Source organism: Canis aureus, chromosome 20 (genome assembly GCF_053574225.1).
Source record: "Canis aureus isolate CA01 chromosome 20, VMU_Caureus_v.1.0, whole genome shotgun sequence".
Lineage (NCBI taxonomy): Eukaryota > Metazoa > Chordata > Mammalia > Carnivora > Canidae > Canis > Canis aureus.
In genome coordinates, this window is record NC_135630.1 from 45,909,435 (window position 1) to 45,931,787 (window position 22,353).

At 39.4% G+C, this 22,353-nt stretch overlaps 1 protein-coding gene across 2 annotated transcripts in view; it reads left to right on the forward strand.

The window, feature by feature from the left end:
- The window catches only part of LOC144291971 (uncharacterized), a 147,978-nt gene extending 128,343 nt beyond the window's left edge, over positions 1 to 19,635 (forward strand). For both annotated transcript variants that reach the window (XR_013359512.1, XM_077861779.1), the window contains one exon: positions 17,943 to 19,635. The gene's annotated coding sequence lies outside the window, so the exon portion shown is untranslated. The remainder of the gene's footprint in view (positions 1 to 17,942) is intronic.
- The last annotated feature ends 2,718 nt before the right edge of the window (positions 19,636 to 22,353 follow it).

Consider the following 22,353-nt stretch of genomic DNA (forward strand, 5'->3'; position numbering starts at 1 on the left):
GGTTCTCCTCCAAGCTACCAGGGTGTGCCCTACACCAACCTGGCTTCTCATGCTGGTAACCTCTGAGACCGCTTTGGCCTCTCTCTGTCCCTCCATCCCCATGCCAGTCCATCACCAAGGTCTCTTGTTTCTTTTCCCTGAACATCTCTTGAATCCTTTTGTTTCTTCTAATCAGCTGAGGGCAAGCTATTTCTCTCCTGGATGAACAACTGCAAAAGTGTCTTAGCATCTTAGTGTGCTTGCTGCTATTCCCGCTCCCGGCCTGCCCTCCACCCAGTCTCCCTAAACCAGCCTGTGTGATGCGGACAATGTGACCTGTTGATGTCAATCCTGGACCCCAAACATTGTGTGATTTAAAGTCCAGTATGCTCACTGTGGCTTTCAAGGTTCTACATGATCCCTCCTTGCTTCTCCAGCTTTGTCCTCAGTCTCCCCTTTCTAGCCATGATGGCTCTCTTTCCAAAACATGTCAAGTTCTTTCCTGCTATGATCCTTGACTGATGGACTTTTCTCTAGTAGAACACTTTCTCACCCTCCCTTCTCCCCTTCACATAGCCAGCTCCTATTCAACTGAACAATTCAGCCTAGGTTTTATTTCCTCCATGGAGTCTTCTCCATTACTCTATCTACATTGGGGTCACTTACTTTTAAGCCTTACAAAATACTGCACTTTGGAGTAGCACAAATCTCACTAATAACTGACTACTGTATGCCTGTTGGGTTGTCGGCTGCATGAGGTCAGGGATGGGGTCTGTCTTGTTCACAGGTTCTGGAATATATCAGATGCTGAGTAGATATTTGTTGTATGCATGAGGAATTGTAGAAATGGTTGATCACCACTTCTTAGATATTTATTAAATAGAATATCTACATTTCAAATAGAATATATTTCAATAGAAAATATGTTTTCTATTGAAATAATATTTATATTGTGTATTTGAAATATATATATTAACTTGATTGTGATATCAGCATCCTAGGTAAGTTTCATTTTAATTAGTCATCCTATACTAATCCTTTTGTTGCCATTTGTGTCTGCATGGGAATGCAAATATAGTTGTCTTCCATGCTGTATCTTTTTTTTTTTTCCTTTCTTTTCTTTTAGTATTTTTCAGGGTCTGTATCTTTCTTTTCTATTTCCATATACTTTTCAAACACATACAAGGATATTTTTGAGGGATAGGAATGGATTAGAGGCATACATCTTATACTATTTTGGTACTTAATCTCCTAAAAGCACTTCTTGGTAACATGGCAAAATTTACAACCATCCCTAGTCATAGTCCCTTTCAGAAATATTGCAGAGTAAAAACCTCAAGTTAAAAATGAAAAAGTTTGTTGGCCTGCCACACATTCCAGCTATAGAATTGCTCTTGGTGACTTGCCTTAGGCTGAATCTCAGCCTCTATATTTATGAAACTTTGCTGCCATAAAAATGACTAGGTGAGAAATGGTGCTATGTTGTGCTCACGAGGTTTGCTACAGTGGGATAGATGCCATTTCATCAAAAAAAAAAAAATACTGTGGATTTTGGCATCGTCAGTTTAGCACCAGCTCTTCTTTCTGTCGTGATACTGGGCATTTTCAACTAATTGTTATGGCTTTGGTTTGATAGAAACATTGGCATCATTCTTGCCATGGGCAGCATCTTCTTGGGTTTTTATAAAGGATCCAATGCAGCTTTAAGCTTTTTGAAAGACAGATGGAGACTTCAAATGGTTGTGTGAAACCAGCACTCATCATGTTCCTGGAAGACTTCAACGTTTTCATTTGTTTTCAGCAAGAACAATCAACAGTCAACATCATCAGCATGTTTGATTATCACAATAATGAATTTTATTTACCCCTGTGAGTTGAGAATTTTTCTTTCGCCTATTTATGATTTTAGTATTTAAATTTCAGGAAATATTTTATGTCTACTTATTTGCATTTCCTGGAAGTACCCTTTATATTAGGTTTGCTAAATCAATATTTAACAAATCATCCTAGTTTTCTTTAAACTTTTTAAAAAAATTTTTATTTATTTATGATAGTCACAGAGAGAGAGAGAGAGAGAGAGAGGCAGAGACACAGGCAGAGAGGGAAGCAGGCTCCATGCACCGGGAGCCCGACGTGGGATTCGATCCCGGGTCTCCAGGATCGCGCCCTGGGCCAAAGGCAGGCGCCAAACCGCTGCGCCACCCAGGGATCCCTCATCCTAGTTTTCAAAACATTTTCAATGTTAATTGCATTGGCCATCTGTATATTTTTTATGTATACAGTAAACTCAAGGTTATTTAGACCATTGCCCTATTGTCTGTATTTCTTTCTCTCCCTCTCTTCCTTCCTTCCTTCCTTCCTTCCTTCCTTCCATTCTCTCTCTCTTTGCCCGTCTTTTAACCTGTTGTATCTCCACAGAAAGAAAAGCAGGGCCATAGAGTCTATCATGTAGTCAACACATGCTTATCATGTATATATGCCTAGGACTCTCTCTGCCCTATGGGAGCTCACTGTTCATTCACCTGGGAGGTGGTATCCCTGAAAAAGTTTTGATACATTTGAGATGGCTTATTAAGATTTGGGGAATTGTTGATTCAGATGGCATGAGAGGGATGAGAGGTTGGTGAGACACAGGACGGAAAAGCAAGGCTAAGGAGAGGCAGTCTATGAATCGCAAAGGCTTCAGAGAATTTGGGAGAAGTAGACACAAAGCAGATAGCAGCACAGACCTTTGAGGGATTTATGTTGGGCAAGGAGGGGAAATGACTTTGGGGGCAGAGTGGGCTGGCTTACAGAGGACTTTGATTGTTGGACAGGGCCTGACTTCAGAGGGCCACGTAAGAGGATTTTTGGCTTTATGTGGTAGGCGATGGGAAGGTATTGCTGATTTTGACCCATTCCCTGCAATTCAAAAGAATTAGCATGATTCCTTGTAAGGAGCTTTGGCTAAAGCCTTGACAGCCCAAAAACTGAATGAAAGTTTCAAATTAAGTTTGGGGAGATTTGTCAGTTAACTTTAAAAGTTTTAATCCTTTTAGTTTTCAGAGATGAGTAAGAATTAGCTTAAATGTCATTTTTTCTTTCTTTATCTTGCCGCTTTATATGTTCATTGATAGGAGATTTGCATTTGAAAAGTTTTATTATACATTCCAGTAGGAAAATTGCACATTGTTGATAAATGTATCTTTTATAATCCTTGCTGTTATTGGAACACTGCTAATTTTATTAACACTTTCTCAAAGGAAAATGAAAGTGAAATGAATGCCTGTGAAGCCCCTTCATTATCTCATCTGCCCTTGCCTTCCTCATGTTGCCGAAATTCTAATGGAAAAAAAAGGGGGCTGCCCAGCAATTTTCTTTTCATATGACATTTCAGCACTCCTCCAGTCCATCGCTGTAATGAAAATTGGCAGCTCTTGAGAAAAACAGTAACTGCTCAGAGCAGAGCACTTGCTACGTGGACCATGAACAGAAGAGGAACCACTTCAGCCCAGATATGATGCCATTTTTCTCATGTGCTAGAGGCAAGCCTGTTAGATGCTCAAAGGGTAGTTAGTCACAGGGCAGGAATTGGGCAGTCCATCCCATCCCAAATGTCTAGTTATCCATCAGCTTGCTCACATGATTAAAAGTTTGAGGTAATAATGCCTCAAGGGTATTATCATTTCTCTTTGGACTTTTCAGCAAGAAGTTAGGGCACAAAATGTCTTAACAGCATTAACATCAAAGACAATTAGGTCCTTACTGGTTGTTTTTTTCTTTTTTTAATGAAATGTTCCATTCACCAGTAGTTAAAGCAAGATCAGATTGATGTACCCTAAGGAATGACTAAGGACTGATTTTATTGTCACAAGAATGGTATTTTAACAAATATTCCAGTTCAATGTTAAGTTTTGAAGGGGCTACCCTAGGTCTGTATTATTGCAGCGATGGGCCATTGATCAGAATCTGCTAGCAACTCTCCTTTGGGAATTTCTCTGAAGACAGTAGATAAGACACACAAAATAATCGCACTCTTTCTCCTTAAATTTCAAATAATATCACCTAGCAGTGTTACCCCCCTCCCCAGTTTTAAATCAACTTTGCTCTGAGGGACTTTTGACTGTCTTCTAAATCAGCTCCACTATGAAAGCATGAGGCTATGTCATCAATGAAGATAATCAAAAGAATGTGTTTAAGGCTGTGGGAGAAGTTTCAAAAGTGGGTCCCTAAGTGAGTTTCATTAGAGGAAACGTCATTGGAACAGCATCATGTCTCAAGATGACTAATTTGAATAAGAAAATACGCAACTAAGTATATCTATTCTTTGACATTTCTTACAAATAAGTGGTGTAGTGATCAACAGCATGAGATTTGGACCCAGACACACTGGGTTTGAGTTATAGTTCTGCTACCTTGGAGAAGTCACTAGCTATGAGAGCTTCAGATTTCCCAAGGGTAAAAGGGAGATTACACTAGGTGTTTGTTAGGACTAAGTTAACTGGAATGAAGGCAAATTGAATTAAATATATATATATTTAGCTATCTATCCATTTTATATAGCAAAAGCCCAGTAAGTTATTGTTATTAACAATAACAATGCTATTATTGTTACAATTACTATGAGTATCGTTATTAACAATACTATACTTTAGTTAGAAGTAGTTATTGTTACCAATGTGAAATTGTAATTGAAATGATCCTTCCTATTCCTTATGGTCTGAACTTCTTAGATATCTCCATGGTTGTTCCCCTCATTTCTTCTCCTTTCCCCTTATATGTCTTTATTCCTCTATAAGTTTTTTTTCTTTCCTCCCACCCCCTGCCCCCTCATCCTTTCCCTCTCTTTTATCTATCCCTCTTGTAAATCCCTTCTTATAAATGAAAAGTGGGTTCAAGAGTAGGCCTGCTTCCTCAGCACACAGAAGGAGTGAAGGTGAGCAAGCTCTGTGGAATCCAGAATCCATGGATGTCTGTCTTTCATACGAAGCTGAAAGCTACTCAGTATCCTTGGTAAACAGGGCTGAGCTCTGAGGCCTCTCCTGCCCGCCTTCAGCCTTCTCTAGAGGAGCTCTGGACTGCTCCCTTGAAAGGAAGACACACATCCTCCTTCTGTTTCCTTTATTAGCCCCCTCTCTTCTCAAATACTTTTTTTTCCCCCATCAGTGTGAGAAAATATACCAATCATGATGAAATTGTACAGTTTTATTTCCTGGTATGGGGGTTAATTAAACCTCAGAACTACAATTTTCAACCGGGTTGCCAGGACCTGTTAGAGAAAAAAAAATCAGCCTTTTTTTCTGAGGTTGTGTGCAGTTTGAAAGTCATAATTATTGCCATGACACAGTGTTAGGACAAAACCAAACCAAACCAAACCAAACCAAACAAAACACTGTTATTTTCTTAAAACTGAAGACAATAAGCTAGGCACACGACCCTTGCTTTCTGAAGATACTTTGAAGGCAGATTATCTTTGGAGTGACAGAAATTATCAATAAGAGGATTTAGTGTCTGATTCCTTTTTTTTGAAGGGGAGCTGCATAAAAATATTATAGTCACCAAATGGGGCATAAGTTTTTAAAAGAGTACAAAAATTGTTGAGAAACACTGTTTATTTGTAAAGTTAGCAAAAATAGTAATCACAACCCAAGAAAGCAAGCCTGACCTGGAAGCTCCCAGGAGACTCATTCTTGTGTTTAATGAGAAGCTGGTACAAGAAACCAGCTGAGACTGACATGCCTGTTGTGTTTGGAGAATTTTAATTTGATGTTAACCTGCTCATCACAGAAATTCACATAAGGTCCCAGCCATAATGAGCACCACTTTGTACTTCCATAAGTAGAAATAACAATTCCTGCATGAACTGGAAATATGAAATTGATGACAACCTCCCTTGGGCTTTGTCACTTGCCCCAATGTTACTATTTTGTTCTACTTTAGCAAAAATGAAACATCGCTAGTTGTGCTCAAAACCATAGAAACTATAGTTTCACTAACATGGATATTCCAGATATTGATACCTTGGATATTCACCTTTGGCTTTTATATCTTGCTTTCCCAATGACATATAATTAATGACTATTATTCCTTAAAGGGCAGACAAGTATCCAAAATAAGCATAACCTCTTGAAAACACCAGCTTTTGAACTGTGGCTCTTCTAATTGATGTTATGAATTCCCTTTCCATGGGCTATCATGGGGTTTGGTCAGTAAACACATAGAAAGCATCATCCAGTGGAAAGTAGACTGCATGTAAATGGATATGGGTTTGAGCCCTGGCCCTGACATTTAATACCTGAGAGGGCTTGAAAAATATATCTAATTTTTTTGAGCTCCCGTTTTCTCATATATTAAATAAGGGTGATGTGACTCTCTCTGCAGGGGTTCTGGGAGGTTTGAAGACATGTTTAGAAAGCGCCTAGCAAAAAGCTAATACATAGCACAGTTCAGAATCTCATTTTTATCATTATGCGCATCGGCTAAATCGTCTAGCTAATGTTGAAGTTTAACTTGTTGAATAGTATGTATAATACACTCATTGCTAAATATACATTCTTACCCTGATCCTAAAGTACTGTCTCACGTGCCCTGAAACCCTTGCCTATTTGTGTGCAGAGTCATCACTACTTACTTGTGAAAGTATGTGCATATACTCATGCTCTCACAAAATCAGTTCCACACATTCAGATAATTATACAAACCCACTCATTTTGAGATAGACTGAATCTATTTTCAGCACCCACTAATCAGACATGTGCATAAGGGGATGAGAGGTACAACAGAGCAGCCAATACTACTTTTCGCTGGGGTCATTGGTGATGATGCTATAATACCCAAGCAAGGGAAGCTGAGAGCCACTCATGGGAGCAGTCTTTGGCCCTGTACTGTGTCTGCTCCAGCAGATGCACATGCAGCCTGCTTGAGCTCCAGCCTTTTGGAACCTCTGACATTGCAGAAAGTGCTGCTTTTTAGACCACAAAGTGGTTACCGGCATGATATGAAGATGGGGAGGTTGACCTAATGCTGGGGCAGAGCTGGATTGTGAGATTTGTTATTGGCTTCCACAGCTTTGTCAAATTCTGTCCATCTCCTACATGGTATATAAGCTCATTAACAGTAAGGCCCATGTCCTCATCTCTGTTCTCTCTCTGGGAACTCTTTGTACTCAGAGGAAACTTATTGACTAGGAGAAGGGAGAGGAACTGTTGTCCTGTCAGCTGGTTGGTCATTGATTGCCAACAGATGGGTTGTTAGGTACCGACTCTTCAGCTGATTAGCTGCCTGAGCTTTTCTGGCTAAGAAACACGTTATTTTTCTGGCCCTTGGTCAGGAAGGCCCTTCCAAGGTTGAGCGAGGGAAGGGGGAAGAGGTAGATGCCAATCAATTATGATTGCCTTTGTTAATGGCACAGGAATAAGGTTTGGTGGGATGACCAATAAATCTATCGTTGAAGGTTATTATGTGAATTGTCTGTTGATTCCTTGACAATGAAAAACATCTTTACTGTGTTTTTCTAATTTATATGTATATATATATATATATATATATATACACACACACACACATATATATTATTTATAAGATATTCACACAATGCCAAGAAATATAAGGAGCGAAGTAGAATCACCTGGAATACTAACACTCTGTGATTGTTCCTATTAACATTTGGTGATCTATTCTTTCACAAAAAATTTTTATGCAGATAGGTACAGAAATATCTGATTTCATGCAAATCATATCACAGTGCTGTTTATTAAATTTGTGGCATAATTTTGTTCTGTCATTATTTTTATTTTTAATTTATTTTTTAAAGATTTTATTTATTTATTCATGAGAGACATATATATATATAGGGAGAGGCAAAGACATAGGCAGAGACAGAAGCAGGCTCCATGCAGGGAGCCCAATGTGGGACTCAATCCCAGGATTCCAGGGTCACACCCTGAGCTGTCATTATTTTTTAAAAACAGTGTATGTATACTGCTTTTCTAGTTAGCATCATGGAAGGAAACCTCTCCATGTGAACAAGAGTGAATCTAACTCATGGTTTTTCACCTCACCTTTATTGACATTTGGGGCTGAATAATTCTTTGCGGTGGAAGGGCTATTCTGTGCATTGTTGGATGTTAAGCAGCATTCCTGTGGACTACCTATTAGATCATAGTAGTACTTACCTCCCTTTTGGGGACACCAAAAATGTCTCCAGACATTGCCAAATATCCCTTGCAGGACAAAAATTGTCCCTGGTTGAGAGCCACTAATCTAACCAATTGTTTTCAATGGCTGCACAATATTCCACAGCATTGATATAACACTTAATTGTGCAATCATTCCATTGCTGGTAGTCATTCAATTTGTTTGCAGGATCTTTTTTGCCTATTACCTTTAATTTTAATTTATTTTATTATTTTTTAACTTTTTAATTAAATTCGATTTACCGACATATAGTATAACACCCAGTGCTCAACCTATCAAGTGCCCTCCTTAGTGCCCATCACCCAGTCACCCCATCCTCCCACTCTCCTCCCCTTCTGCAACTCTTTGTTTCCCAGAGTTAGGAGTCTCTCTCGGTTTATCTTCCTCTCCAATTTTTTCCCACTCAGTTTCCCTCCCTTCTCTTATGGTCCCTTTCACTATTTCTTATATTTCACATATGAGTGGAGCCATATGATGATTGTCCTTCTCCAATTGATTTATTTCACTCAGCATAATACCCTCCAGTTCCTTTCACATCAAAACAAATGGTAGGTGCCCATTACTTTTATGATTTGACTGGCCCTTGATCCGTGGTTGCCATTTAGGAACCTGAAAAGTTTGCAGAGATAAAACCCAGGCCTCTGCTTCTGCAAACACAACACTGGATGTGCCTGGGCTTCATTTGCTTTATTCCTGGGGAGGCCAAAAAACAACCATGAATGAGTGAAGCTGTGACTGGCCTCTGGTGCACTGGGAAGCCAGGCCACATCTATCCTGGGCAGGGTGCTCTTCAGCCTGACGATGGCAGCCAGGTGGAAATAAAGATTCAGCATTACCAAATATTCTCATTTTCAAGAGAAACTGGAAATATGCATTTTTATGTAAAAAAAAAAAAAAAACTCCCAACTTTTTTAAAGATTGAAAACTAAGTTAAATTTTTAGAAAACGTGAGCACTGGGTGTTATTCTATATGTTGGCAAATTGAACACCAATAAAAAATAAATATATAAAAAATTAAAATAACAAGTTCTTGTTTCATTAAAATTTTTTTTTTTTTTTTAGAAAATGTAGTACAGGCTAAATAAAACAGGTCTCCTGCTCAAATCTGGCCACAGTTTCCGTATGCAACCTCCTATGTAGTATTTGTCATCAACTGTGATCTTTGTCTTCCTGAGGTTTCAGTTTGTTGAGTGGGTAATGGTGAGGATCTAGTGCAGCTTTTTGGCAGTGAACATTGAGCTTTGACCCACCTGGTCTGCAGTGACACTTGCCTTTTGCCAGTTTCCCATCCTCTTTTACAGAGAGCCTGTGCTTCTGTGATCTATGTTGTCTCCGTGTCCCACACTGTCTGAGCCTCCCTATGTGCTTGGGGGCTGCTGCCTTACATGTTCCAGGAGAAGTAGAGCCAATGCTGCTTAATGCCTCAGAATCTACCTATCTCCAACTTCAGAATTTCTTTCTTTCTTTTTTAAAGATTTTATTTATTTATTCCTGAGAGATACAGAGAGAGGCAGAGACATAGAGGGAGAAGCAGGCGCCTCATAGGGAGCCCATTGTGGGACTCGATCCCTGGACCGGGATCATGCCCTGAGTCAAAGGCAGACCCTCAACCACTGAGCCACCCAGGCATCCCCAGAATTTATTTCTATAGCGTCTGGGGTATCTGTGTGGAAAGGGGTATTTACTGGAGCTTAGTGGCTTTCAGCTGTGTGGAAGCTACACAACTCTTTAGAATCCATTGTTCATTTCAGAGCATATGGTTATTTATTTACCTGGTTTTCTTCCTAAGTAAGATGTTAGAATAGGATGACACTTTGGTGATCTCTGAATGCAATACTTTCATTTCACAACTGGGGAAAGCAAGGGAAAGGAAGCGATTTGGTAGAGGCTCCATAGCAAGTGCCAGGATGGGGCGGTCCTCTTACATCCCATCTCCTTTCCCAGGATATCCTTCCCATAGCCTCTAATAGCTGGCCTTCATAGAAATCCCCTTTTTCTGTTTCTACTTTTCAGCTGATTTACCTGATTGTCCATATTTCTATGATCCAGCCCTGGAATAAGACCCTGAGGAGCCAGGTGTTAATTTGAGTTTTCGCAAAGCTAATTACCCCTACATCCCCAAGTCTTTCAAGACAACAGCCTATTCTTCTATTCAGGCATTGTTTTACAGAGGAGGATTTGGCTTGGGTATAGATTAGAGGAAGATTTTTGTGGTGTTCTATAAGCTTTAAAACTAGATTATATCAGATTTTCAGATGCTGCCTCAAGATTATTACGCTGGTGATGATTTTGAGGACACAGCAACATGTGGTAACTGGAAGCTTTAGATGGGATTGGATGGATAGACAGCTTGTCCCTTTGGTTAGAAATATAGTACACTGCAGTTCCTATGGACTCAACTGGTTTTCTACCCCTACAGCTGCCAACAGCTCTTAGCTGCTAAAGAAAGCAGGCAGATTGGGCAGCCATTGAGGAATGCCACGTGTTGGAACAGGCTTTTATCCCAGTGCCCACTCTACTGCCAGGATGCTGTCAGGACAGTCTGAGAAATGCGTTAGGGACCACCCACCAACTTGACACCTGTGTTGGCCAAGGTCAGAACCCTTAAGAATCTGACTGCTTCTTGGCAGTTGCAACAGCAGAAGTGATGGCATCAGAAGAGGCACTACTCTGAGAGAGAAGGTGCGGTCAACTGAGAATCTAGGGCCCTGGTTTCTCCTAATCCCTTAACTTTTCTGAGCCTCAGTATTATCTGGAGCACAGAGACTAAACTACCTTGCCTTTCCCATCCCTTAGAGATGCTTTTAAAGGAAGTTGCTTGTATGTGCACATACATGTACACACATATACACACATACATACATGCTGTGCGTACTTTAGGGGTTGAATTGTGACCCTTCAGAATTCACATGTTAAAACCCTAACTCCCAGTACTTAAATGTGACCTTATTTGCAAATAGAATTGTTGCAGATGCAATTAGTTAAGATGAAGTTGTACCAGAGTAGGGTGGGCCCATGATCCAATATGACTGGTGTCCTTATAAAGAGGGGAAACTTGGGCACAGACATGCACACAGGGAGAATGCGATGTCAAGACTGAGGTTATGCTGTCACGAGCCTAAGAACTAACAGAAGTTGGGTGAGGGACCTGAAACAGATCCTTGTCCAGCATCTTGAGAGGGGATATGGCTCTGCTGACACCTTGATCTCGGACTTTCAGCCATTAGAACTGTGAGACAATAAATTTCTGTTGTTTAAGTCACTCAGTTTATTGTTCTTTGTTACAGCAGCCCCAGAAAACTAATTATACCCCACTTCTTTGACAAAATGACTTGAAATATTTAAGACTCAACCACAGCCTCTAGTATATTTTGGGTTAGCATGAACCTGGCATGGTAGTGTGGGCTAATTGGTTTATAACAATAAGTTGGGCAGAGGCAGATGGATGGGCGGACTAGACAGTAAGCTCCTGAAGGCAAGGACTGATTGGTTGTATGTAGCACTTTATCCTCAGCGCTCAGCACAATATCCAACCCATTTTTGGTGCTATTTGTTGAATGGGTTAAATGTTGTGACCAGAGAAATCACTGTGATCAGGTTTTCTTTCTTTCCTTTATTTTCAAACTGAGATAAAATTTACATAACAAAAATTCACCATTTTAAAGTGTACAATCTGGGGCACCTGGGTTGCTCAGTCAGTTAAGTGTCTGACTCTTGGTTTTGGCTTATGTCATGGTATCAGAGTCATGAGCTCAAGCTCTCTGTTGGGTTCCATTCTCAGCATAGAGCCTAGTTGATATTCTCAATCTCTCTCTCTGCCTCTCCTCCTGCTTGCATACTTTCTATTTAAAATAAATATATAAATCTTTTAAAAAAGTGTACAATCCAGTGCTTTTTTAGTACATTTATTAATATTTACATATATTCTCACATTTTCTCTTTTTTCTTTCTTTCTTTCTTTCTTTCTTTCTTTCTTTCTTTCTTTCTTTTCTTTCTTTCTTTTCTTTCTTTTTTCTTTCTTCTTTCTTTTTTCTTTCTTTCTCTCTTTCTTTCTCTCTCTCTTTCTCTCTCTCTTTCTCTTTCTTTTCTTTCTTTCTTTCTTTCTTTCTTTCTTTCTTTCTTTCTTTCTTTCTTTCTTTCTTTCTTTCTTTCTTTTTTCTTTCTTTCGTTTTGATAGTAGCCATCCTAATGGATGTGAGGTATTATCTAACTGTTTTGATTTAATTTTTCTGAATGATTAGTGATGTTGAACATCTTTTCATGTGGTTATTGTCTATTTGCATTTCTCCTTTGGAGAATTGTCTATCAAGTCCTTTCCCAATTTTTCAATTAAATCATTTATTATTTTTGTTGTTTAGTTTAGTAGGAATTCTTTATACATTGTAGATGTGAATCCTTTATTAAATTTATAATTTGTAAAAAGATTTATAATTTGTGAATATTTTCTCCCATTGTGCAGACTTTTTTTTCACTTTCTTGAGAATGTTCTTTGATACACAAACATTTTTTTAAAAAGATTTTATTTTTTTTCACTTGAGAGATATAGAGAAAGAGCACAAGCATGGGGAGAGGCAGTGCAGGCAACCCTAAACAGGGCTGGATCCCAGCACCCCAAGATCATAAGCTGAGCCAAAGGCAGACACTTAACTGACTGAGCCACCCAGGTGCCCTCACCAACAATTTTTTAAAAAAGATTCATTTATTTATTTTAGTGAGACAGACGAAAGGGAGGGGCAAAGGGAAAGGGAGAGAGAGAATCCTCAAGCAGACCCCCTGCTGAGTGCAGAACCTGACGGGGGGTGGGGGGGGTGGGGGTGGGGGTGGGGGGGGTGGGGGGGTGGGGGGGGTGGGGGGGGTGGGGGGGGGTTGGATCCCAGTACCCTGAGATCAAGACCTGAGACAATATCAACAATATCAAGAGTTGGCTACTCAACCAACAGAGCTAGCCAGGTGCCCTGATACACAAACATTTTAAATTTTGATGAAATCCAATTTATTTTTTCTTTGTTTTATTACAATTTTTAATCATATTTAAGACATTATTGCCTAATCCAGGGTCACAAATATGTATACCTATGTTTTCTTCTATGAATTTTATAATTTTAGTTCTTACATTTAGGTCTTTGATCTATTTTGAGTTAATTTTTGTATACAGTGTATGGTAGAGGTCCATGTTCTCTTTTTTGGAATGTGACTAGTTGTCCCTATACCACTTGTTGAAAAACTAATCTTTCCCTGTTGAATGGTTCTTGGTCCCTGTGCCAAAATCAGTTGACCAAACACACATGGATTTATTTCTGGGCTCTTAACACTATTTCATTGATCTATATGTTTATCCTTACGCTAGCACCAAAACCTCTTGATTACTGTAGCTTTGTAGTAAGTTTTGAAATTGAAAAATATGCATCCAATAACTTTGTTCTTTTTTTCAATATTCTTTTGCTGATAAGACTTTCTTTTTTTTTTTTTTTTTGATAAGACTTTCTTAACCAGTAAGGATAGTTAGGAGTTGGTCAACAATAGGAGTTCAGGATATTCATAGTGAAGTAGCTGTGTCACTCAGAACTGAAGATCTCTCTGTCCATGATAAAAGCTCTAGCCTGAAAGAGAACCTGACCACACTAGAGCAATGGTGCTCTTGGTGATTGAGGTAGCTAGTTAGTTTCATTGTTTTCCTTGGATTTGTGTCAAGTCACCTGGAAAATCAAAGATATCATTTTACTTTATTCTTTAAATATGTACCTTAAGCAGGTAGAGAAAATGTGTTTACATTCATCATATAGGTGGAGAAAATGACAGAATTGAAACATACATTTAGATTACAAAGTTAATTCACGGCATAACATTTACTGGAAGCAGATCCCCTATCTAAATGTTGTGTACTTCTTTTGTGTATTTTTAAAAAAAGTATATGAATAGCAAATCTTAACTATAAAAAATCATTATAGATAAGAAGGAGGAGGAAGAGGAGAAGAGAGGTGCACAATGCCATTACTGAGAAAAGAGCCAGCAATTTTGAATTCCCCATTGGACCAGGAGCAGCAGTCCTGGTAAATGTTCAACAACTGGCTCTGCAGATACAGTAATGCCCTGTTTTTGCATTATTTGCCAGTTTCTCTTGTATAAATCCTCCAATATGGCTGATTTTGAGCTACGAGGGTGACATCAGTGAATGTGGATGTAGGAAAAGACTCACATAATCAGCTCTCATGAGCCAGTGCCAGCACACTACTCAAGGGTATTCTCTCTAATTCCTTGCTACTCAAAATGTAGTTCATGAACTATCAGCAGTGGTAGCACTTGAGAGCTTCTGGAAAAACCCAGAATCTCAGGTTCTACCCTGGCCTGTGGAATCAGAATCAGAACTAGTATTTTAACAAGATCTTAGGTTATTCCTATCAATGTTAGAGTTTGAGCAGCACTGCTGTACAGCTGCACTGTTCTGTGTGGTAGCCACTAGCCACATGTGGTTATAGGGCTCTTGAAATGTGGCTAGCCCAAGGTGAGACGGTCTGTTTTGAATGCTTAGTGGATGTCTTAATCAGTTCAGCCTGCTATAACATCTTATCTTAGGTTTAAACAACAAGCATTTATTCTTCTCTGTTCTGGAGGCTGGAAGCCCAAGATCAGGGTGCTGGCAGATCTGGTGTTTGGGTAAGGGCTGCTTCCTGTCTTCTTGCTGTGTCCTCCTCACGTGACTGAGAGAGGAGGCTCTTGTCTCTGTCTCTCTTCCTCTTCCTTTAAGGGCACAAATCTCATCATGGGGGTCATGACCTCATCTAGGCCTAATCATCTCTCAAAGGCTCTACCTCCTAGTACTATCCCATAGGGAGTTAGAATTTCAACATACAGGCTTAGTGGGGAGACATACAGTCCATAAAAATATGAAAAAAAGTAAACTACCCCATAAATATTTTTTATGCTAACTACATGCCACTATCAGAATATACTGGGTTAAAGAGAATATATTATTAATATTAATTTCAATTATTTTGTTACTTTGTTTTTTAATCTATCTGTTAAAAAAATTGAAAATTGCTACGCGGCACACATTTTGGCCAGTACTGCTGTAAAGCATGAAATCCCTAGAACTCTGACTGCTCTGTGTGTCCCTTGGGCCCACCTCTTTCTAAACTTGAACTTAAGTTGATCCAGACTTTTCTAATAAAACAATGAATTGTCCATGGCTGCACATCGGTAATGGCCAAAGCCACCATTCATTTCCTCTTTACTACTGCTTTTGTGTCCCACTTCTGTGGACTCAGAAGATGTTAATAAGAAGAACTGAATAATAGTGCTTTGCCACTGGAAGTTCAAGAATATTCTACTTCCAGAATGGAGGAAGATTTCAGAAATGAGGAGTGTCTTATATACCTCTTCTTACATCTGTTATCCAGTAGTCTTTTCAGGCAATAGTGCATCATTTCCAGGACCCTCAATGATCTCTCAGGGACTCATCTTCATGACAAAGGAAGAGTCACTAAATAACTCCTGTTCTTAATAAACAGCCTGAGAGCGGGTGCACCACTGCTCAGCACATTAACCATATTTACCGTCTAAGAGACAGAAAGCAACCTGTCTCATTTGATGAGGAAGCCATAAAGTTTTAGTGAATGGGAAGTAAATCAAAGCTTCCTCTTGCCTTGTAAAAATGCACTGCCTCGTGTTGCATCTCACCCTTCACTCGCATGAGTGTATTTTTATTCCTCCGCATAAATAAAACATGATTCGAAGCCATCCTCCTGACTTGCTCTTGGCGCTAGGTTCAACAACCAAAAAAATTAAAGCTGGCATTGTGTTTCTGATGAGGCTTGAGTATTAGTATGAAACACCTAAAATACTTGCAAGGTGCAAAAGGCTTTAAGCTGAGAAGGGACAAAGAAAGAGGAATCTTTTTCCTCGGTTCCCATGAGAGCACATGCAAAGTGCCTGCTCCAGCCCTAGGCACAAAATAAGACCACAGAACAGTCTGCTTCACTCCCACATGCTAGAAGCAAGAGCATTTTGAGAATAAGAATAGATAAATAACTGAATAGTCAAATTCAGTAAAAAAATCAGCTTTTAAAATTAATTCACAAGATCAGTGACAAGTGCTAAACTGTGTTCTATAGTCACATGAATATGGTGAATATTTGGAGACATAACGTTTTGTTGATTAATTTTAGTCAGCCATTTTTCTTCATTTTGACCTAAATTTCAGTCAGCCATTTTTCTTCATTTTGACCTAGAGTATTTCAGGCAAAAGCTGCTTTGTGGCTGCTAGTAAGTGTGGTATCTCTATGTGTCTTGTTTTGTTCCCCCCAGCCCGAAGAAGAACTTTAATCTTCTTTAATCTTAAAACTGTTATAGAGAGAAGATTGAGAATCAAGGATCTTGTGGAGATTCAGGAGGGTCCTGTGGCAAAATGGCAGGGAGGGGGTGGGCATCTGAGCTGACCAGTCCTATGGATCTGTGCCCGAAGTAGGAGAGTGGTGCCTGGAAACTGGACAAGTAAGAGAACAGTGTAGAGTTGCCAAGTTTGAGCGGCAGAAACGTATTCAAAGTGGATAACCAAGCTTGTGACCCTTGATTCAGATATTAGGAGCTTAGGTGGCACCTATGGATGTCTGGCAATTGGGGAAAGAAAGAGGAAGGGAAATTGTTAGGGTGCATATCAAACCAAGGAGCCCAACTCTTCTAGTAGGGTTTATGCACCACTGATGAACCTTTCTTTGGATAGCTTAGGTTTCTTTCAAGTACCTGGAAAGCATTTGACAGAGAATGTTGTGTGTTTAGTTTACAGATTCTTTTCATTTTTATTTTTTTGGCTTTACCCAAAGGATAACATTTCTTTTAGAGTATATTTCCTTTTATATATTTCTAAATACAAACTTTCTTCTAATAGGCATTATCTTTATGCCAGAATTTTATATAAAACTTCAACATTGAGAATAGCAGTCAACAAATAACACTATGTTATAAAGAGGAGAGTGGATATGGTCCACTGAACAAACCAAAGAATACAACACAGAAAAATGACAGAAACCATAGTACCTAAAAAGAAGACTAGAAAGGGGGAAGGATGTGAGTTGTCGATTGTAGACTTAGAGGAGACTTTTACCCTCTGCTCTTTCAAGTCAAAAGAGAGCACTACTTCTAGAGATTGGTAAGTGTCTGCAAGAAGGGGAGACTAGTACTCCATGTCCACCTCGCTGGGTACATGTGGAGAAACTTTGAGTCTTCTCTGGGCCACTTTGCAGCTGAGAGAGTACTATAGAGAAAGCCCTCTCTGGCTTGATACATATCCTGGGACTTAGAGGGCAATGTGGAAATGCAACCATGTCTCCTTACTGACTTGAGAGTCCCAAAGTCCTAGATGTTGTCTGAGCAGCCCTAGTAACAAGGTAAGGAGAGAGGGCAGCTTGCACACTGCACTTGACTCAATAGGTATGAGTGAGTTTTCTGTAGGTCAAGTGCTTATTGCAGAAAATACTGGGTTGGACCTTCTCATTGTATCCTGTCAGACAACGTGGTCAGGATACAATATTATGGATGTCCCATCTGGGGTAGGAGTGGAGGGAGGTGTTCAGGAGGTTAACCGAGTGCATCCCCATGTGAGGGCAGTAGAAAGGCACCCACAAAGAACCCACTCCTGTAGCCCGTGAGAGAGCCAGCACTGAAACGCCTCTGCCCATTGGGGCATTGATAGCCAGCCCATAAGGAATCACAACAATTCATACAGCTAAGTAAAATTCTCTCTCTTTTTTTTTTTTTTTTTTGTTCTTTGACTTTCCTTCCTTCCTGCCCAGTGAGAGTCAGAAAAAGAAGAGAGAAGAGATGGAGGAAGAAGATAAAAAACAGACCATACCCTCTTCACTTTTGATCTTGACCCAAAGGTTGGACCTGAGCAAAGAGCAAGTTGGAAACTTTGAATTGTATATGTGATTCAAGTTAAGATTTATACTGGAGTGTGTTTTTGGTTATTTATTTATTTATTTTGAGAGAGAGAGAGAGAGAGAGAGAGAGGTGGAGAGGGACAGAGGAGAAGGAGAGAGAGAATCTTAAGCAGGTTCCATGCCCAGCACAGAGCCTAACCCAGGGCTTGATCTCACAACCCTGAGATCACGACCTGAGCCAAAATCAAGAATTAAATGCTTAACCAACAGAACCACCCAGGTGCCCCTGGATTGTGCTTTTTAAAAGCAAAAGGGGAGTCTATCCCAGAATGGAACTTGTTTTTGTTTTTGTTTTTTGTTTTTTTTTAACTAGAAGTGCTTGGAAAGGTATTGGATCTGCTCAAATTGAATCAGAGGTGATTTGGAAGTGCATGCAGAAGACAACTGTGGATGAGAAAAAAAACTATTTCATACTTGTACTCTATTGAGACTTTCCAGAATGTTCAGTAAACCAGTTATGCTTGTTAAGATAATTCTTCCAAAGTTTTCATGTTATGGCACAATAGAAAATGGTAATTCCATTTGCAAGTCAAATTGAGGTCACTAGACATCCTAGAGGTCACTAGAGGTGACTGGTTGAGGGTTTTCATCCCTCCAGTCTGAGGCTCTGCCCAAAAGGCTGATGACTATGCCCATGGACTGGTACTCTGTTTTACACTATATACGCTCAGAGTGACTGGAGAGAATTCCTCATCTTTCTTTATGGGAGAAAGGATAATTTGTAGTCCCATATATAATCTTAAGATGGCATGGATCATGGAAATCCCTAAGTTTTAATTCTCATTTGCACATTAGTATAGCAGACACAAAGATTAATGGAACAAATATTGGCTTGGGAGACAAAGTTCCAGCATTGTCAATGACCAGCTTGGGCAAGACACTTCATCCCTCTGGGCTTTTGTTTCCTTAACTGCCAAATGAGGGGACTAGGGAGCAAGTATTCAATAAATGGCAGCCATCACCAGCATCATTACCACCATTCTTTAAGACTGAGCTCTAAGGCAATGGGACAATAAACATCTGCTTCAATTAGTTCATCAAATTTTGACTAACTGCCTACTACACATGGGACATAAAAGGTAATAGGAAGCTCCCCTGAAGCATGTAGAGTGGGAGGTTTTGTACCCTAAGGCTACAGAGCTCTCAAAAGTCCTCAAATGATGATCACATGTCTCCTGATGGTTTCTGAGACCTTTCCATGACATTTGTTTACTCCATACAGCAGCAGATCCTGGCCACACACTGGGTGCCTATTGGATCAAGTTGATGGCATGCTAATCTCAGAGCTCCTCTCCTCTGGTTTTACAAGCATCCAAAGGAGGCAATATGCCCAGTAGAATGCTCATCTTCCTCTGCTGCCTGAAATATTCAAAATGGATTTAGGATATCCATGGCATATCATACCATGTTGGTCAGATATCAAATTTTAGCTTCTATTTGCCTAAAGGTCTAGAAATTATTGGGGGGGGGGTGGTATATGTGCCTGGTTGGTATAGGGATCACTTAACAGGCATCCATTTTTCTCATACAAGGAACTCATAGTCAAGTATCTGGGTAGAAAGAATTCTTTCCTATTAACTGAGTCCCATCAGTAAATTAATACACATCAAGTAATTTATTCATTACCTTCTTACTTTCTTCCTTCCTTTGATCCCACCGATTTAGTTTGGTTTCCCTTAAAAGCAGAACTTTGAGAGTAAGCCCTGCAGGCAGGTAGTTTATTTGAGAGGTGATTAGAGAAAGAGGAATGAGGGAACAGGGAGAGTAAAACAGGGAAGGAGGATAGTCAGTAGAAGGATGTATTATTGAGCTCATTGCTGTAGAAATGGGCACTTGATTCCTCCAGATTTTCTGAGAAGCATGTAGAAGTACTCTGAGTCATCCACTGGAAAGATGAGAGACTAGAGTCTTTATTCACCAGCTTCCTTTCCGCATTGTTTGATATTACCCCAGTGGCATTACCCCCCCTGCACTTACAGGTTGCATACGTGCACTAGCATGGTGAACTTCCAGGACTTTGGAGAAGACTAGAGCGGAACACACCACCCTTGAGGAGGGTCACTGGTCTGGGAGCTGTTCACTCATTGTATGCTGATAGAAGATGTGGGCTGGGAGATGTGACCAAGATACTACAAGTGCTTGCTTCTTCTTCTTTTTCAAATATTTTAATATTTATTTATTTATTTGAGAGAGAGAGAGAGAGAGGGAGAGAGAGGGCACAAGCAGGGGAGAGCAGAAGAGGGACAAGCAGACTCCCTGCTGAGCAGAGAGCCCAATGCAGGCCTTGATCCCAGGTCATGACCTGGGCCAAAGTCAGATTCTTAACCAACTGAGCCCACCCAGCTGCCCTAAGGGTTTACTTATTCTAAAAAGCATTTATGGTGGCCTGCAAATATGTATATGTTAACATACATTTTAATACATATTTAAATGAGTTAAAAATGAAGACCCACCATTTGCTTCAACGTGAATAGAACTGGAGGGTATTATGCTGCGTGAAGTAAGTCAATCGGAGAAGGACAAACATTACATGGTTTCACTCATATGGGGAATATAAAAAAAATAGTGAAAGGGAATAGGGGGAAAGGAGAGAAAATGAGTGGGAAATATCAGAGAGGGAGACAGAACATGAAAGACTCCTAATTCTGGAGTGGGCGGGGGGATGGGTGACTGGGTGATGGGCACTGAGGGAGGCATTTGACGGATGAGCACTGGGTGTTATACTATATGTTGGCAAATTGAACTCCAATAAAAAATGTACAATAAAAAATAAAAATAAAAATAAAAAATGAAGAATCAGTAATAACGTTATTATAAGAACAGATGCCATTTAATATTATTCACTTCTTGGATGTTGGACCTAAACAAAGCCTCTGGACTTTGAAACAGCCAACATTAATTGGAAATCATGATAAAGTACAAACTTCACAATGACCAAAGACAAAAATAAACCAGTTGTTCAGTAGAAACGTCAAAGAGAAATTTTTCCTATGGATCACAGAGAGGACAAGAGAACATGATGAATTACATCCTGGTCAAAATCTTTGATGTAAAACTTGGTGTAAGTTTCATAAAGCTGTTTCTTATGTTTGAACAGGTGAATGGCTTCCTCCCTCCCAAACCCAAGTATGATCGATCAGTAAAAGTAAAACTAAGATGGAGGGTAGGGAGGGGGGATACCTGTAAGATGCAGGGCACTTGGTGGTTCTCTGGTGGCCCCATTAATAGATGGACAGTTTTGGAGATTAGACGAATGAGCCAATGACCTGTAAAGTATGAGGGGTTCTTTTTTTTTTTTTTCCTCTCTTTTCTCAACTCTTATTCCTATTTCCTTCCTTTTTTAGAATAACAGAAAAACATGCTTTGAAGTAAAATTCAACTCTGAAAACTCATAGCCTATTCATCAATTGCTAATATAGGATGAACAAATGTATTATCTTTACTCTCAAATTTGCTACTTATTGGTTATATTAGCTTTTTATTATGGCAAAACAGCACATTTTCTTTTAGAAAAATTTTTAAAAAAAGGAAAATATAAGAAAACATTTGAAAAGCATATGCACCTTAACTATCCATATAAAAAATGATGGTTGAACTATTACATTTTGATAAATTCCTTTCTAGTTTTGTGTTACACAGTTTTGTATGTTATATATAGTGTTTTTTCTTAATTTTTACTTCATCATTATATTATGAATATTTTCACATGCTAATGAATATATACTGACATCACTTTTAATGCATTTTCATCCAGCAAATGATGTGTCATCATTGTTTGATCATACTTGATTATTAGATATCTAGTTTGCTTCCAATTTTGGATTATTATAAAGTCATGATAACCATCTTTATACATAATTCTGTGCATTTTTCATCCAAGTTTTTCTTTAGAATCAAACCTTAGATTTGGAATTACTGTAATAAATGATGTGAAAATTGTAGGGCTTTGATACATTTTGCGAAATTGCCTTTCAGAAATGTTGTATCCACTTACTCCTCTACCAGCAGTGTATCAGCATGCCTGTGTCCCAAACTTATGACGTATGATGACAATATAGACAGAGTATGTATCATGGCTATTGGCTGGTTTTGTCTAAAGTTAGGTACCAGCGAGGGAAATAGAAGCCACTCTATGTGTTACAGAAAGAGAGAATTCAATACAGATTTTGTGTGCATGTGTGATGGGAGAGTTGAGAAGCCAAACAGGATGCTATGGACTGAATTTCATCCCTCCAAAATTCATTTGTTGAAGCACTACCCTCCC